The sequence below is a fragment of the Pipra filicauda genome, unplaced genomic scaffold, assembly GCF_003945595.2.
Source record: "Pipra filicauda isolate LSUMZ 115617 unplaced genomic scaffold, ASM394559v2 scaffold17_size4572894_pilon, whole genome shotgun sequence".
Taxonomy (NCBI): Eukaryota; Metazoa; Chordata; class Aves; order Passeriformes; family Pipridae; genus Pipra; species Pipra filicauda.
The window spans coordinates 2,526,227-2,540,950 of record NW_024104287.1 but is presented as its reverse complement, the minus strand read 5'-3'; positions in this window follow the sequence as shown (position 1 = coordinate 2,540,950).

Sequence of the window (14,724 nt, the reverse complement as noted above, 5' to 3'; positions counted from 1 at the left end):
AATATAATCTTGCTTTGTGCTGTGATGGGACAGAAACAACCATACAGTCAACATGACTCAGCTGAGCTGTACCATATTGAACAAAAGCAATCCAAAGGTCACCTCTTTTTCCGGCGTCCCCAACCATCCTTCCTGTAACACTAGGGTGTGGCACCTTTGCAGCATTATTAGTAGATAACTGTGAACTCCTTCCCCCAACCTGAAGGAAAATATAATAAAAAAATTATTGGAAGAGAATGTGAGAAACCCGTTAACCATGAATCTTTTTTTCCCTCTGTCTCCCCTGCACGTCCTGTATCATTGTGGTCATTCTCAGAAATAGCCCCAGGACTAGTTTACTTAATTTATATGTAACCTCTCTTAATTAATGATGGAAAGAGGTGGAGATGCTGTTGTAACAGCGAGAGGAAGTCTGTCACTAGCCACAAGATGCAAGATAAAAACCTAACAGGCAAAATTCTCCCACACACTCTACCAAAGCCAGACAAAAATCTGAATATAATCAGTTTGAGAAAATCTAAGCTCATGTTACTCTACTGCATGTGTAATGTTTGCCAGTAACATGGAAAACTTAATTGTGTGAGGAGTGAAGACTCGTTTGTATCATTTAGGCTACTAGGACTTCATTAGACATTCCTAACTGTTAAGTAAAGCAACCTGCTTTGCTCTAAACATTATCCATGACTGGAATACCGTATGCTGCACTGCTTTATAATTCAGATGGTCTCCACCTTTCTGTCTTGAAAATCAGTCTTCCTTGACTTCCCCCTACCTCCACTTCTGGTGACAACTGCACTACCTTCCTCTGTAGACTGCAGGTTTTAAAGTGACAGCTTGTTTATGAGCTACATTCAGTTACACCTCCAGGATGGAGAAGACTAGCTGCTACTGTCTGAACAAATATCAAAGACAGGGGTTAAGAAAAAGTCTGCTGAGAATAGAGTATCAAAACATGCTTTTTTTCAAAGATACTTCACTAGGACCTAGATTCTGACCATCTAAAATTTCTATACAGAAAGGCAAAAAGGATTCAGTTTGCTGCTCGCAATGGCATGTTACTAATGCACAACATATATTATATCTATACATATTTAATAACCAAAGGTGGTTTATTTCTCTTCAGTTCTTCATTCTCATTCAATAAAGAGAAGCCAAACAATGAAAATCCATCATGAACAAGAAGCCACTGGGCTCCAGCTGGGAAAACACCAGTGCTTACTGTTGCTAGATCATATAACCCCAACAGCTGAACTGGTCTCTGGCTGGAATTGGTTCTGATTGCCATTCTCTTCCTGGGACCCCTGTGTACTGGTATTGAACACTTGAAACTCAGAGATTATCTGTCTGGAACGTACAGTTTTATACCGCAGATAGGTAGGCAATTCATATTCAGATACACCACGTCAATAAACTAAGGTTTTTAAGGTGTTGATTTGGAGATACATCTACTTAGTGCTCCACTAATGTGCTCCAGTATCGCTGCCCACAGTACCCACAATTTAACAGGGACAGTTTCAACTCAGCCCCTTCTTGTTACACCTTACAAGCATTATCCAGGACTGTCACTACTGAGTATGCGCCAAGCATTAGCTAATTACTTCCCAGCTCTACAAGACAGGAGATAGGAGAGGGAAACTCAGCAAGAGCAAGCACAAAACCAGCATCCCCAAGAAGCCAGAAAGGTGAGGTCCGGCGTGAGAAGACAGGCAAACTCCACTTAGGTTTTATGGCTTCCACCTGTGCTTACCAGTCTTCAGCCACTCTAGCTGGGTGTTTAAACCCTGAACCCACACAACAGCTCTGCAAAGGATTAAGAAAGGCCACATTTGCTACTGACACAGCTCACACTGTTGCTCAGCCATAGCTTGTAGTAGGAAGAACTATTCTTCCTCCTTGGTCTGAGCATCTTATGCATAAAGTAGAAATGCTTTCACATGAGCAAAAAAACCCAGTTTAGATAAATTCTAGGTCTCATCTGCACCTAAATGAATATATTAACTTTTCCCTTACCAACACAATATATATAAACCAGTTTCCTTGTTCAAATTCTCTAGCACCACACCAGCCACTCTCTTCCTGTTTCCTCCAAGAGCCACCCCTGCCTCTTGCACATGGGCTACCACCAGTCATTCCTTCCACACCCTTATGAAGCAACCAAGGTTGTCCATAGACCTCTTCTGCAGTAGTTTTCCACAGCAAGGATGCTACAAAACTGACTGAAAGCTTATATAAACCTTTGATTCTTCCTGACAAAAGAGGAAACAGGAAAAAAAGACAGTGCTGGAGGCAATTCCACCCCTGTGATGACTTTTCCAAGCATGAGACAGTCACTGTATAGACTGAGTATGTACCCATGTGTGTGCAGAATTTTCTATAGGTACCTATACCTAACCATGTTAACATATGCCATAGTGAATCAACCCAAACAAGAACAGAGCAGATAGGTAGCACCCCTGCAGGTTAATTACTCAATTTATTCCCTCTTATTGCCTCTGAGGCAGCTCTGGCAGCCTCTACTGATCTTAGCTGGTCAGACATCTTCCAGAATGCAGTTTATCCAATTTAATGCTACCTGCAGGATGTCTGTCACACGTCCGGTCCTCCAAGTGACAGCAGCGTGGGTGTGTTGGACCTATTCTTAGTGTCTCCCATCAGGTCTTGACAACTGAATGGGTTAAACACTTATAAGAAATATGAAGGCCATTTAAGGTCACCATGCTGGAAGTCTGGACCAAGTTTATTCTCTGGTCACATAAAAAGCTTTATACATAAAGGGAAAAAAGAGACCACACAGAGCAGAGGAAGGGAGATTATTAAGAAGATGCGCTTCAAAAAGCTGGTGAAATCTCCAAATGCAGATGGCAAAAATAACAAACTCTGGTTTGTAAAATGCCAACATAATGAAGGCTCAGGTAAAGATTCAACAAAGAGTTTGGTCAACACATAAACTGGACAATAACTCCTCTTTCAGGATGTTATGTAGAAAGTCAGTAGGATCAACAGACTATTAGACTATTAAAGGAGTAGCAACTGAAGATGCATTTGAAATAAAAAGTTAAGGAAATTCTTCACACCAGCCTGGGGAAGTTTGTACTCTGGAACTTTATTTAGAAATAGATTATCTCCCGTGTTCTCCCCAAAGTAAACATCAGCAGAGCAGAATTTGATTTTATTCATTTCTCTACTACCACTTACTAAGGTCAGGTAATATTCACCCAGACATTCAAAAAAAACTCCTAGGAAGTGGAGCAGGAGGAAAGGGAGAACAGAAGCTTCCTATCCTGAAGATTCAGACTTGTGAGAGCAGCTAGGAAGGAGAGTTAGCACATTAAAACTTGAGCTGGTTCTCAAGATGCTGCTTCCCCACATCTAAGGTAGCTGGCAAATCAGAGACCACCAGCACATAACAATAAACACAAGAGCAGAAGTGGGACAGGCATCAAAATTCCTGTCAGGTTCTTAGCTAAACCTCAAGAGGGAATGAGACGAAAAATCCGAGGCCTGAAAACCTCAGCAATCCACCTAGCAAGGCGGCAAGCAACCAAACATGCCTCTTAAACAGCAGGGAATGATGCAGTGCGATAGTTTTAATCATTCTGTATTTTCTGACATCTCTGCCAACATTTCTAAGCACCTATAGCCGTTACAAGCCTCACCCTTTCTCAAGAAAAATGGAAGTACCTCCTTTCTGGCATTTACTCCTTAAGACAGCATGACACATAGGCAGAGATATCACACCGGAGAGGAGGCACAACTTAAACACCTGCAGGACCAGGTTTAAGTTCCAGCACTTATAAAATTATCAAACAATGCGAATGTTACGGGCACTTAGGGAAATTAAAAGCAATGATTTTACAGTGGTTTTTTACACATTATAGAATTACTACCTTGCTGTAAGATATGATTGTGACAAACAGCTCTGTAATATTTATGAAAAGTAGCAAGCAGTTGACTATCCAGCTTTAAATAACAGGGCAGTTCTGGGCTGACATCACTGTCACCTGTAACTGGAGGGAATTTGTCTCCAGCTGTGGCAACACCGCAGAAATCCTCACTTAGCATGTTACAAAGCAATCAGCAAATGGGTCATAAAACAAGGATCTCCCAAGGACATAATCTCCTGTACAACTGACATTGGCCACTAAGAGATAAGCTACCATGTTAATTAAACCTGGATCACTGTAAGATACAACTGTTCTGGTCTTACCCAACTTGCATTTAGATAACTATGTCACAAAGCTGTAGAGGAAAAGGGAAAGAAGAAACAACAAGCATATCCTTACGGTATCTCCCACAGCAGATGACCTGGTCATGGCACTATACCCACTTCTAGTATTTCTATTTTTCTTTAGAACTACAAGTGAAGTAGCAGATCTGGTTTTGGATCTGTACCAGACTGGTATCATATCCATCCTATTTGGTATGGGAAGAAAAAATATGCAACCTGGCTTCTTATGGGAAAATATCATCACACTTCCTCTGTATTTACCCTCAATTGTTCCATACTCCCACACAAAAGAGAGGTGATATTTACACCTGTACTGATGAAAGGCTGGAGTTTGAACTCAGGTGTTCTAGACACAACTCTCATGAAAGATGTGATCAATGACAAAGCCAACACCCCTGACCAAAAGCCAGTCATACAAAGCAAACTTCCTTGGCCTCACTGCACACAGCAGGTATTTTGAGAAGGCAGCAGAAATGCTGACTTTGGCTCTGTGAAGAGTGCTAGCCATTCAGACAGACAGCAAGAGCTAAGACAGGCATGGAGGTATTGCTTAATGGCTAAAGCCTCTGATCCTAGAATAAAGTAGAAAGCCTCTAGCCCGTTAATCCACTAACACTGTCTAGTTTTTAACTCGGAAGAAAACCAAGTCCTACTCTCCCATTCAATAGCAGAAGGGAAAGCCATTGCATTCCTTGCCAGCAGGTTCTCAAGAAGCCAGTACCTGTGCACCCCAGGCCAGCTGGGGCTGCCAAGCAGGCTGCCTGCTGTCTGCTGCTATCTGTAACACGTCTCACTTGGCAAGATGACCCCCCTAACTGCATTGCTGGAGTGGCAAACTCTGCAGAAATTTAGAAGACTTTTCAACTTGAAAAGGCAAATTTTATTAGAAAGTAAAATTAACCTTTTAAGCAGGAAAAGCAAAGCACCTATGCAAAAATAAAAAACAAAAACAAAAATAAACCAAAAAAAATAAAACAGATGTATAGGTAGGTCCCTTCTAAGAGACTTCTTCCCTTTTGCAGGTCTTATTCTGGTAACTCTGATGGGTTTCTGGATTGCAGCAAACCCTGTACAATCCCTCCCCCAAAGAAGTTGCTCTATCACAAGGAGTGTGGTCACCTGCTCCCCAACTCTATAGCATCTCCCCATCAGTGACAGGCTCCCAAGGCTCTGGCATCCCTTTCACCACTTACCAATCAAGCAGAGATTATGTCCTAAGCATTAGGTTTCATAACCCTGTACTGTTCCCCTCTTTCCTCTGGGAAAACCAAACTTCACGTTGTCCGGGTTGCCTTGATACTGTGCATATTTCTGTATACAATCTAACTCCATCCATTTAAGAGTTTTTATTTCACTGATCAAATTAAAGCACCTGGATGTGATGTGATCTACTTGGTAACACAGGAACCAAATCGAGTACCTTTCACAAATAATCCCATAAGTACTGTAAGGTGGCTGAGCCACCTTCTGCACTCTCCCACAGAAAAAGGGCAGCTGAGAACCAAGGGGTCCACAAAATCTGGGAATGTCTATTCCATAGAGGGACAGCTGTCATCCAGCCTTTCAAGATGAGGTGACAACATGATCAGGAACCAAATCTGAAGGTTTCTGTATTCCTCAGTGTCACAACCACCTTGTCAGACTTAGGCATAGAAGACAGTTACTGAAGTTGAACAAAATATCCTGTGGCCACATCTCAATATTATAGGCATGACAAGCAGAATAAAGTAGAATCGATCAAGTTGAAGTGAATAGCTCAGATACTGAAATATTTTAATGCTTTTCCCTACAGAACAGCTTTTAAAAAAGGTCATTTTAAGTTTTGTGTTTAAGAAAAAATATAGAAGCCTTAAAATTGAAGTAAACTAGCATTGTCAAAATGACCTTGAGAGGATATAAAAAACTGAAAGCAAAGTTATTTTTACTGTTCTTTGGATTGTCAAGTTCTTATCTAATATATCCACGTTTGAAGCAACTATAATACCTAAGGAAGCTGTAATTAGGGTAATTAACCTATCATATACACGTAATTATTATTTCTACTTCAATACTCGGAAGAATTACTAACATGTTGCTACATGATAAAAATTTTAAAAGACTTCAAAAGCAGCAGTTAGTAGGTTATAAAATAAAATAGGAGGCAATTAAAACAGTTTAACTCATTGCAGAGACTACTATCACAGCAGTGTATATTTGGTCTGGTATACTTGGTCTGGTTGGGATGGAGTTAATTTTCTTCACAGCAACCCATATGGTGCTGTGTTTTGGATTTGTGACCAAAACAGCGTTGATAACACACAAATATTTTAGCTATTGCTGAATGGTGTTTGCACAGCAACAAGACCTTCTCTGTTTCCCAATCTGCTTTTCCCCTCCCTGCCAGTAAGTAGGCTAAAAGGTAGGCAAAAGACTGGGAGGGGTCACAGGCAGGATAGCTGACCCAAACTGATTAAAGGGATATTCCTCACCACATAATATCATGTTTGGCCAAAAGTCCTGGGGGTCGTATTTTCCAAAATAATTGTTGCTTACAGACTGGCTGGGCATTCCACTGCCTGTGGAAGGTGGCAAGTTACTGCTTTTACATCACTTGTTGTTGTACACACACACACACCCCTTCATTGAAACTGTCTTGATCTTGACCCAAGAGTTTTTCTTGCGTTAGCTCTTCTGATTCTCTCCCTCATCCTGCCAGGTGGGCCTGAGCCATCAGTTGGGGGTTAGTTGCTGGCCAGAGTCAACTCCCCTTAGAATCAAAAAAGACAGAGTTACCCCTAACAAACCGGGGAACCAGGAGTCACGCAGGTGAGATTAAAGAAAATTTAGGACAACTTAGGGTTGTGGAACAAAAAACTACAGGTGAATTAAAAATTTATTGTAATAGCCAGGGATTTCAAGAGCAGAGAACAAAAAGAATATGTAGTTTTTTCAAAACATCAGAAGCCAGCTGGCTGAACAGTTTCTAAACCAGATATAGCAAATAAAGTCAATGCAGTGAGACTTCATATTTCTGCATCTCCTTTCACTTTAGGAGATGTGGAACAGAAGATCCTCAGGCTTGTGTTAACTTTCTTCAGGAAAATGTAAAGTACTTCTTGGGAAAAAAAATAAAGAGCCAAAACTCAAAGTACAAAACCCCATAAATATGCTCATTTGGGTCCCGTAGTTCATGCCTGAGGAGTCCAAGACCTGAAAAGTGTCCTAAATACGAAACATTAAATCCTATGTCAGAAAAAAGCAGACCAGTGGAGCTTGTGACCCAACGGTGCTGACAAACTCAAAACCACCCTGCAGATTAAATTAGATCTGTGTATTATGACTCATCTGAATAATTGCCCAGCAAGCTGTGCCTGAAAAAAACATCTCAGCATGGAAGAATTTCTACACCTGGGTCAGAGAAGGTGAGCTGTACTCAGTTGCCTTGCTTTGCAGCAGAACTTGGTGCCTTGCAGAGAAAGCCAGGTGGCAGAGGAGGAGCAGAAAGGAGACCAAACAAATGACAGTTCTCAGTACAGCTGCAATGAGCTGCAGAAGCAGATTAGTCCAATAACAGACAGAGAGAAAGGTTACGAAGAAAAGGATAAGCCATATTTCATATGCATCAGAGCTGTATGAAGACATTAAGTGAGTAGATGTTCCCAGAAAACATCTGAAAGACCAAGTTAAGTTCTTAAGTTTTTCTGGACTGAACCACTACTGCCTTCATCTCAAATCTATTCCACTTCATTACCTGCTCCCACAATAGCTCCTCTCTGGGACAAACCCCATGAAGGCACAGAAGTTGCCTAAGGCCCCTCCTGCTACGTCTGACACACGTGCTGTCTCCCTGACAATCGCTGTTTCATCAAGACTTAGCAAGCCCCACAGGAAGCCTTGCCACACAAGTGGCACCTCAGCTTCCAGCAGCAGGACTCAGTCATTAAGAGTTAGCTCACATACATTATCCAGCCAAAGCACTGTACTGCAAACACACTCCGTACAAGGAGAGGGGGTCATCCACATTGTATCCTGGTTTAAACGGTGGGGGGTTTTTTGGGGGGGAAGTGCGAGAGGCATACACATAACTGGGGAAACTTAAAGCTCCAAATGTGCAGAAGCCCTTCAGGGCATAATTTAAAATATTACTGATTTGAATTATTCTAGAAGGACACACAAACAGGTTGAGAATTAGCATCTTAAATAAGAAATATTTCTTGAATCCAATTCATGCACAATTTCCTGAGAAGGATGAACAATTCTTTGATCTTCAACTTTTTCAGTGCTATACTGAAACCTACTATATGAGATCAAAACTTGATCTCATGCAGTCCTGTCAAAACTAATTCTGATCACTGATTCAGAGCCCAATCATTTCCTCCCACTATTTCTCCTCTTACTACTCATCTACTGTAGACAAGATACTTCCTGGTAATTGACTTTCATTTATTTAACATTTATGGTGAGGCAAAGCATCGAAGTCTGAATCCTACTACTTCTAAAACTCAAAGGCAGTAGAATACCCACCCTTATGGTGTCTGAGCTCTTAATAATTGTCCAACCTGTTCTCCCAAGCTTCAGTTACAGATACTCTAAAACTTCTGTAGATAAACAATCAGGAGCACTTAAACTGTAGTTGATCATGCCTGTGGTGGAAGAGGAATCAGAAGATCTAGCAATATCCTTTCAGCCCCAGTTTCTATTATAGCTCTAATGTTTATCTATGAAACCCCCTAGTTTTGCTATCTGACTCATGATTCTAAGCATCCAATGAGGGCAACACAGATAATCATTTGATAAACAAACAAACTCACACAGAAAAAAATTATGAAACTTAAAATAATTCAAACAGGACACAGAATGAGCAAGTCTAAAGTCCAGTCCTATGAAACATGAGTATTCCAGCGGCCCTAGAAACAGAAAAGCATTGTGGCTTAAAAATAGGGTGTGATACCAGATAACAGCAGTGATTCACTTGGAAGACAATGAGAGTACAAAAGCAAGAGACAAGCCAAAACCTGCATTGTAATGACAACACAGAGAGTCACAGCCTTAACATCTCCTTTGGTGCTGGAATGAGAGGTGAAGAACAGGGCAACCTGTTTCATGAGTATAAATCATAGGAAAAAACTACAGCCGTCAGAGAAGCAAAAGCTATCTCAGACACAAATGGCTATTACCAGCTTATCTACCGATGGTGATGCATACTATAGCCATCTGCCATTAACCACAGTAAGCCACTTCTTAAATCAACACTGCTTTTGTAGTTTGAATTAAGATGTTTAGTCACAACCAGAAGTCTGACCATAAAGATTGCAGATGTACAGAGGGAACAATATTGGGAGCAAATGTATTTCCTGCCACAGTAAAATGTACGTCTCAACTTGACCATTATCCACATGCTTATATGTGCAGAATGAGACAGTAACTCCTTATGCAAGTGCTAATGTCTATTTACACACTCCCCTTTTTTTAGAACAAACATAACATCTGGTCCCATTCATATTGGTTCAGGTTTTTGGGGTCAAGAGACGGATATATACACAACCTCTACCCAAACCCAGAAATGCATACCAAACAAACATTTCTCCAATAATGAGATGGATTACTTTTTTCTTAGCTGCTTCCTGCCCTTCAATTCCCCTTGGATATTGCTTCTAATAGTCTACACTTCTGAGCAACTGCTACTTTGAACCTTGTTTTCAAAGACAGACCATTAACGCAGACAGTGTTTCCCAACAAACTCAACAGGCTCTGAAAGTTTAAGAACTTGAAGAGAGGTTGGGGAACAGAGTAGGAAAAGAGGCTACTGCCCCTATTGAGAAAGACACTTATGCTCACACCTTGTTAGACACCAGTAACTCTGCTACAGGTAGACAGGTAACTGGGTTTTGCTTTGGTTAAGCTAAAAAATAACTACTTAGTAACAGAAAAAACCCTACAAACTCACCAAACACAAATTTCCTTCTATCTCTAAAGATGACTTCCCAGCCATATTATCCCAATGATTACATTCAGTCTTCTAATTAGACCTTTAACCCTGAACAGCTCTCTGCAGAAGATGTTCAGAACTGTCAGCATGGTAAAGCCTCGCTGTGCTTGGCACAGACAGGTGGAGCTGGAAAAGGTGACCTTTACAGTCTGGTACTTAAACAGCACATGGTGCTGCCTCTCTTGCAGTTTTTATTTGAAAGACTGTACTATCAGAAAGTAAAATCCTCCACATTTCTTTCTCAGGACAGAATAGAGGAAAAACATGCTGGGACAAAACAGGGAAGCCTGAGGTGTGTTCTTTCCATGATGTTATTGAAAGCTCTGTCCACCGTGTACATCTTTAAACCGTGCTGCTGCCAATGGGTGTTAATACTAACTGTGTGCAGAGCCCTGGACACTATTTTTGTGACCAAAAAAATTCCTTGGTTTGCATCAGGGTGCTATTCATCTATTTCAGGATAAGTTAAGGTAGGGCTATCTAGCTAATAATAGGGTCTATCATACTACCATGTAGACACCTAGTCTTGTCAAGCTTGTTCTTTAAACCCTGTCTAATTGGGCTAGACAGTTTGTACCACACAGTAATTGTTCATACACTTCCAGTGAGGTGACAGCTAAGAAGAGAGATGTACTTTCAGCAACTGTAAATCACAGCAGAAGGGAGTGAGTAGAGAATACCAAATACATACCTCATCCCTTCAGTGCAGCAGAGCATGTAAGCTGAGCTCCAAGTATGGGGCTCACTGGCGAAAAGAGTAACTGTAAAAAAATTCAGCAAGGACCATAAGGCCATGCTTAACTTCAGGTATCTGGTTAGGTCCTTGTGCATATCATAAGGCTCAGGTAGGAGCACTCATAGTTCTCTAAATGCCCAGCTGAACTCAGGCCAAGCAAATGCAAATGTCAAAAACAGATCTGAGAAACACATGTCAGGGATGACCTTAATTGCAACCTCACACCCTCTCTTGTTTCCCAGGAAAACAGACACCACACAAGAAGCAAAAATTTACCACTTAAAATATCACCCTGAACAAATCCTGCCATCTCTACACAAGTTCTGGCTATCCCAAGCAGCACTCTCATGCCAGTGATCTTGAATGAACCCTGCAGTTCGCTTCCTTTAGCCATAACCACTGTAGACCCTTTTTCTGCAGCAAAGAAAATAAAATAGTTCACGTTGGTCTGGAATCAAAATGTGCACCAAACGCAAGATGCTGCCACCTTCTGATTCAGTAGGAGACTGACCTAGAAAATCCACAAAGCTGAACCAGGTTGCAGCTGGACTGAGCACATCTAAACAATTCTCACTGCTGCCAAAAGGGGACAGTCACCTTTTCTCTGTGTTCATCATGCTTCTTGAACAGCTATTTCAACTCACGTTCTGGAAAGTTATCCATTAAAGAAAAATTAAACTTTTATTTCAGATAAGCAATTTAAATCATGTCAGTGATGATTATGAGAACTGGGGGCAGCACAACTGAAAGCAAAGGGCAGGCAAGATAGAAGAGAGGGTCACCACATCCTGCAGCAGAAACACACTGACCACCTTGGCTGTATCATGTAACCCTACTTTAGCGGATTTGAGAAGGCAAGCACTGGAAAAACATTCTGCTCTCTACAATGGAAGTGCTCATAGAAGTGAAAATTGCAGTGATGATTGCGAAATGCAGATTCTTTAGGTCCCTCTCTGCAAAACCATATTCAGTGGGACCATTCGACAAATTCAGCCTTGTCCTAACTTGCTTGTCACCGAAGTGACTATTCAACTCTTCAGGGTCAGTCTGTCTTACAAGATGCACTTCCAAAACATTTATCAGGTTTTATCTATTTATTAAGAAAAAATCTCACCCTTCTTGAAACCCAGTGCAAAAAAATAGATATCACCCTTAACACTATCAGCATGAGAATCACATCACCTAAGTGGAGAGGGGAGAGGGGTAGGAGGAAGAAGCCTGAGGGGGAAAAAGAACAGGCAACAAACACGACCAGAAAAAAACAATGGGAAAAAGCAGCCAAACCCATATATTTTAGGAGACGGAATAAAAACTTCTTGGCTTCCAAGAATTTAAGTTTCCCTTCCCTGTCCCACTCCATCTTATTAACTTACTAATTAAAAATAATTTTTTGAGTAATACTTATTGGGAGTTTCCTGTTTACACAGCAGTAACTCCATGAACCAATAAACTCCCTGGCCTGAAGTACCTGGCCCTGACACACAGTCAGTCCAGACTACAGCTATTGCCTTGTAAACAGGAAGCATGCCAGCGCACTGAGGTACAGGAACAAGGACCACACAGAAGCTACACTTCTGCACTAGCACCTCCTGCAGCCGACCTCAAGTGCAAATCAGAAATTAAATCAAATACAAATAATACTTCATGGATGTCTATACCAACAAGTGTTTGCCAGCACTCTCTGAAGCTTTCTTGAAAAATCAAGAAAGGTTTTTTAATTGTAAACATTTTCCATGGGCTGACATAGCCAAAAGACTTTCAGGCATCATAGGGTGGCTTTTGAAAGGTTTTTATGCATAAGCAAATTAAAGCAAAGCAGGGGAAACTTTTGTTATAACCTGCACCTTACTATTTCAAGGTTGTAGGCAGATGACAAGGGTTAGTGCTCGTGAATGATATCAGACTGTATGGGAATCACACATATGGTAACACCAGCCAAATATATGGGTGTATCAGCAGAGACTTAAATATCAGGATGCAGCTATACAGATGGCTCCCTGCTCTCCATGCTGACTTGCATCATAGAAGTCTGTTTTTTGAGAAGAGCAGGAGCAGTAACAAGTCTTATCCTCCAACCTGGAAGACAAATTCAAAATCGGTGGACTTTGCATTTTATTCTTAGACACATTAACCTACTTTACAAAAGTGATAGTCCCACCTCATCTTTGTTCTCCACAGTTCCAAGTTATACAGACTGCAATAGGCCTACAAAAAAATAATTTTCAAAAATACACCTCTTGAGCAGTCAGCAACCATCCCCACTCAGTATCTTGAGAGACAGCAGAATGACTGGACATAAAAGCAAGCCCAAATCTGTCTCTATTGCAGAATACAATTAATCTCAGCCACCATAGCCATTTCTCAGCAGTGGCCCATCTCCAACACACAGTCTTCAGAGGCTGTCCATCAATAGTTACTTGCACAAAAAACCAAGGACAAATCGACTAATATTAAGATGTTATAAAAACCATTTTAAAGGGAGAACTTCCAAGCAGCTGTAGTAACCTGGTTCTGAAAGGCATTTGGCTGACACCAAGGGAATTCTTCAACACTCCTTTAAAACAGGTTTGGGCAAAGCAATTAGCTGTACCTTTAAATAACCGTATCTCTCAAATCTCTGGCACAGCAAGATCTAAAAGGAAACACTGTCAAGCTTGGCACCATTTCTTCCCCCTCCTTTCCATTGGGATTTGCTATATTGTAATATAGCACCACTTCTTCCCCCTCCTTTCCATTGGGATTTGCTATATTGTAATACAGCAAAGCTACAGCTACCAGCTGCTTTGCTGCAGTAAGGAGTCTCTCTTACCCTGTAAATCTTGAACAAGAGCCCATCAGTAACAAAACATATGAATGGTTAAGGCTGAAAGGGACCTCTGGAGACGGTCTGGTCTATCTAGAGCCACTATACCCTTAGGAAAGCATCAGCAGCTATGCTCACTTGCAGACCACACACACACACACACACACACACACACACACACACACACGCCCACACCCACACCATACTACAGCAAAGGCGCTAGACTCATGCTACCAATATTTAAACTTTGTGTCATGTGAAAGGCATTAAACCCACGAAAAAGTTCCATGATTGGCTTTAAAGGACAGCCTTTCCAAAGTTGTCTTACTGCACCTGCAGACTGAAAAAGAAACATAAAAACTGGCGCAAACAGCAGCTCTTTATTTAACTCGTGCTAACAGCACCATCTAGCGCATTACACGCAAATAGACCTTTTTTTCATTTTTTTTTTTATATAGGTAACAAAACATGCAGTAAAGTTAATACTACACAGTAATTTTTAGTACAATTTAAAAATTCAGATATTGCTCATAAATGATGGACATAAAATACACTTGATGTGTGCATACCAGTTGCTGAAAGGTCATTCTGCAAGCAGCTTGCCCAAGTGACGGTCAATGTCATCGGAACAGAGACACAATTGCTTCAGCCTTTGACTACAGAATCAAGAGGTTAAGTAAAACTACTACTGTCAAGTCACACATATTTGACTAAACAATACTCCATAGACTGGATAAAGGCTCATGGAAAAAATGTTGAATCAGTTCAGTTATAGCACTACAGCAGTAACCATGCTTAATCAGGTCAAGAAGCCGATACAAAGTTGAAGAATAAGTATCTTCATTTATTTCTGTAAATTTCACAATCACCTCATAATTTTCACCGCATCTTTTATCATCTCCCTGCAAAAATATTTCAGTTCTTCGGGGCATGCTTTCATCCTCTGTTCAGACTTTGCTTGCACAGCTTTGAAGTGGGATAGACATTAA